This window comes from Gavialis gangeticus, unplaced genomic scaffold, assembly GCF_001723915.1.
Source record: "Gavialis gangeticus isolate Ggan-Ray unplaced genomic scaffold, GavGan_comp1, whole genome shotgun sequence".
Taxonomy (NCBI): domain Eukaryota; kingdom Metazoa; phylum Chordata; order Crocodylia; family Gavialidae; genus Gavialis; species Gavialis gangeticus.
In genome coordinates this window covers 215,047,027-215,052,142 of record NW_017729032.1, presented here as the reverse complement: position 1 = coordinate 215,052,142, position 5,116 = coordinate 215,047,027, and positions in this window count along the sequence as shown.

The following is a 5,116-nucleotide window of genomic DNA, read 5'->3' as shown; positions in this document are numbered from 1 at the left end:
TATCAAAGAAAGTCCTTGCTTCTCATATACTTCCTAGACCATCATGGCTACAGCAACACTCCAACCTTACAAAAAACTGAGAAGAATACTCTAATCCAGATCTGCCCCATCCCATTGTTTTTTTATGGTAATGGTGCAAAGCAGATGCAATTGGTAACAGTAAGCTTTATAATTCTACCTCTTCGACTTAGGAGCAAGGGCTTCTTTAGTCTCAGAGCTGGCACTGAATGGAGACGCTTGGTTAGGAAATACCTTTGTTCTTACTGCCATGACCACCCAAAACATGGTCCAGGCCCCCTCGAGGAGCATGGCCAAATTCCCAGGTTGTGAGGTTAAACTTAGTATGGAGGAGTGACTTAAGCCCACCAAAACTAGTCTCAGTCTCAGCCTGCCTACATTTAATTTTTTTCTGGATAAATTAGATGGAAAGTACCTATTTTAGGCTGAGCCTAAACATTTCAATGCCAAACCTTGCAGCACAGCATTATTTGCCTCTGTCAATGAGGATGGATTCCTGTCAGCTAAACTATTGCAATACGTTTTCTTGAAAAAAAAGAAATCAAGCACCAGAAAGGGAAGGCATTGCATTTGAAACACAGTCTTCAGTGAATGTTTTTAAAAAATCAGCAAATATGCATGAAGTATTTGCTGTATTCAGCCAGCTTTCTATATCCTTGCATGACGTACCAAGTATGTAGTCTTTTTATGGTGGTTAAATTATTCAGCATTCTGTGTTTATAATTGTGTAGGTTTGGTTGCTATGTACTGACTGTGGATTCTGTGGTTAAACTATGCTATCTTTGTTGATAGCAGTTTTGCTTTATTAGCGCTGGATTTTTCCTTCTCTCTCAACCCCACCCCAAACGATGACATCTCTCTAGAGAGGATACTGTCAGTAGCACAGAGATCCTTCCCCCTCACCATCCACACACATACACACACACTTCTGTTTGCATCTGGGGTGCCATATGTCATGTAGATATAGTTAAAGGTTATGGTCATTCTTGTGACCAAGGTTACTACTGTGAATTAGAGCATTCCATATGCTGATGAAGTAGCTCCTCACTTCGGTAAAGATTCAGCAAAGCCCTTATACACAAACTTAAATCCCATTAATAGAAAGACTGGATATCTTTCTGAAAAAAAAGATGGCTTTGTTTAACTCAATTTGTTAAGCTGGGATGTGGAAATCCAGTAGCACAATTATGGTGGGGTAGACAGTTTCAGCCCTGGGGGCTGATTTAGACGATGGAGGTGCCAGCAGCATCATGCAGTCTTTCACATCACTACCTCCCTGCTCTTCCATGCTTGGCATTCTCCCTCTCCCACTCCTGCTCCTGCTGGTGTGCCCAGGGCACCAACATTGCTAGTTACACATCTGGAAATCACAACTCATATGCATACTGTTCTGCCATAACCACTATTCTCAGTTCCCTGCCCACTCCACTGTACCTATCAGAACTACAGATCTTTAAGCCTAATATCTATTTTACCATATAAATGTGCCTGGTTTTAAGTGTGCCAAAAAGCTGCCAGGCTTTGAAAAATGTGGTCATTTAATGAACATCAGAAGATAAACTTTTGCAAATTGAGGTCAAAATTTGAGTCAAGGACTCTAGATGTGATTTTATATATTGATTTTGCCTGTTTTAGGCAACATTAATGCTCACATGAAAGTTTCAGGCACACATGATAGAACAGCAGGCTTAAAATAAGAATTCCAGTTCAGGGCTTTGGAACAATAAGATTTTAGGCATCTTTTTACTTTGTTGCTAAGTCATAATGCATGAAGAAATGCTCAAAAGACTCTAGCACAAATGCACATGGCCAAGAATTCTGCTAGTTTGTCAGATACCTGAATTTCCAAGTTACCTTCTTTTCTTCACTCTATCCATTTATGTTGTGTAGCTCAAGTCCATATATGAAGCTGCACTCATTTTAAAGGCAATTTTAAATGATTTCATTACCAGGGCAAAACCAGGATGAAACCATGTGCATATGTAACGGGCACATCTACATCAGATGTTTACTGTAGACCTGACTAATTAGCTCCTCAGGAAACATCTCAGTGGGTGTGTCTACATGAGATGCTTTACTGCACAGTAAGCTAATCTATTGCGCAGTAAAGTGTCACCATTTAACAATGTGCTAGGCTACTGCACAGTAAAATAGACTACTGCACAGTTATCTACTACCTAAAAATACTGGTAGTATATTAAATGTGCATTAGCTACTGTGCAATGGCACGTGTGTAGATGCTGGCTGGGAGTAATTTGCTTCCAGTCAACCCAGGCAGTAGGAGGCCCACTGCTGCCTGACTAAGCCACACATGGTGGGAGCTGTGCTGGCTGCTGGGGCAGCTGTCTCCCCAGAGTTTATTCATGTGCTCTAATTGCACATGTAGATGCATCACCTGTTCTAGTTAAGTCTGGCTTATAGCAAGTTTGATTACATAAGCCTGCCAGCGCAAGCTAAACTTACATACATTGAATATAAGCTGATAGGTATTCCTACACCAGCTTTATGCCTATTGAACTAAGGCCAATTTTTACAAAGTATTAAACTGGTACAACTTGGCTTAGAACAGACTTTTGTTGCAAACCATCTAGGCCAGAAAAGATTAATTTTTTTTATGTTTTCGCAGAAAAGAGCTTAATGTAGTCTTGATATTGTCAGAAGACTTTTGGTGCTGGCATAGGATGTACTTGTAGCCAGCACAAGAGAATTACTGGCACACCCGGATAGGGGAGGTGAACAGCCCTAATGTAAGACAAAAACAGTTTCACCAGTCCCATTTCATCATCATTATCTGTGTCTGAAATATAAAGTTGGCAAATGAATTGCAAGCTTTAGATAAGAAGGTTCAGATAAGCAATTGATCTTTTGGGACTTTAGAAGCTGCTGCTATCCAATCTCTCCTCCATTGGCAGGGCATGCTTGTAGAGCTAAACCCATTTTTGTGTTCTGATTTTCAGCTTCAGGTGACAACAATGGTACAGAGTAAGTGTAATCAGCTATTTGGAGCTATAACAGGGATTTGCAATGCAAGAAGTGTCTTTAGAGTTAGAAAGGAGAAAAGGAGCCAAATGCTTATTTGTCTGGGCCTATGTCCCCCCACCACATCAAAGTCTTCACCTTACACTAATGTTTATTCCCTTACACTGACTTCTCAATTCAGCAATTGCACTTTGCTGCTCCTTCTCAGCAGTCAAACAATGTGCCTATTATGTTACTTCAAGAGATAGGATAATTATCTCAACTGCCAGGTGCTAACAGCAAGTTTTCTTAGGCCCAATTACAGTGTGGTAAAACGGTCAAAGTTGCTTAAAGAGTTTTGCTGTCAGTCTTCCAAACACTAGTATCAAGAACCTCTGCAGCAAGGCCCCAATTCAGCAAAGCATTTAAGCATCTGCTTAACTTTAAAGTATATGAAGATCCTCTTTGAAGTTAACAAGATACTGTAAATCATTGCCTTGAATGTCACTACTCCTGAGTTGGCTTTAAGTATGCACATACTTTTTTTGCATATTCCAACCAAACATAACGTAGCCCTGTTGATACAATGCTTTGTTTTGTTTTCTTAGCCTTCTTCTCATCAGAATTGACAAGACCAGTCTCTAACTGGAAACAGGTTAATGAAAGTTGTCACAGCTACCTTGCAAACTATATGACTTGGATCCATGCCCCCTGAAGACAATTGAATGAACTACTCATTTAATGAACACTGGGCAATCGGGGTGGGGGGGCATTCAAAAAAGTTTTATTTTGGGGTGAATGGCTTGGAGTCAGTTTTTTATATTTGCCTTAACTAGTTTGTCCATTCCTCTTGTACAACCTGATGCAATCTGGAGCATAGTCACCAATTTTTATTTTTGTTGGTGGGGAGGTGGGGAAAACTAAGATGATGCCCCCCCAGTGGCATGGCTGGAGCAGAACTAAGCAGAGCCCATGGAGGGGTGGATGCAGGTTGCCTGCTGTGGGCTCAGGACTCCCTGCCCTGCTGCCCTCCCCCTGGGAGCCCTGCAATGGCAGCAGCAAGGTACCCCCTGCCTGTCTGACAGCAGCAGGGGACACAACTGAATGACCACCCCTACTGCTGCTGGGTAGGCAGGGGGCACCTCGCCATAGTAGCATGGCCAGAAGGGGCTCCCGGAGGGACGGTAGCAGTGTGGGGAGCCCTGAGCCTGCAGCAGGCAGCCCACATCTGTCCCTGCCCTTTGCACAAATATGAGTGGCCACATGCCCCGCCCCATTCCCTTCTCCCAAGGGGAGTGCATTCAGTGGCAGGGAGCCAGCCCTTGCCCCATCCATGGACAAGCCGCCCATGGCTCTGTCCCACTCTCCACCCTGGCCCTGGGCCCCATGCATTGCCATGGCTGGGTAGTGCCCCCAGGCCCAGTTCCTGCCCCATTCCCTCCCTCACCAAGAGGGCCTCAATCTGCTCCCTTCCCCCACTTAGGCTTGCTTGCAGGTAGTTGGGGGAACTGCTCCAAAGTGGAGCGCCTTCATTAACTTGTGTCTGTGCACAGTTCTAAGATGGTTCTAAATGACCTTTGCAGCTCACAGACACCAGTATCCAGTTTTGCTCTTGGGAAAACCTGAAAAAAACAATAGGCTGCTCAAAATCACACTAGCTTTGACACCAGCAAGGGATCCATGTAGTGATCCATGTAGGGATCACTGGATGACAATAGCACTGCAGGACACTTCCTTTCCCCATTACCTGTGAAGACAACAAGCCCTTTTTAATGGGCCTGTGACAAGGCCAGGCCCTCTTATTCAGGAGAGGATTTATTTCAGGAGGAATAGACTGCAATCGGACCTAGACAGGTTACAGGGGTGGGCGGATGAGAATAGGACGGGATTCAACACCGACAAGTGCAAGGTGATACACCTGGGGAGGAACAACCAGCACCATATCTACAGGCTGGGGAACTCCCTTCTCGTCAGCACAGAGGCAGAAAAGGATCTTGGAGTCATCATTGATGCCAAGATGAACATGGGCTGGCAGTGTGGGGATGCAGTTAGGAAGGCCAACCACAGCTTGTCATGCATCCACAGATGCATCTTAAGCAGGTCCAAGGAGGTGATCCTCCCCCTCTATGTGGCACTGGTC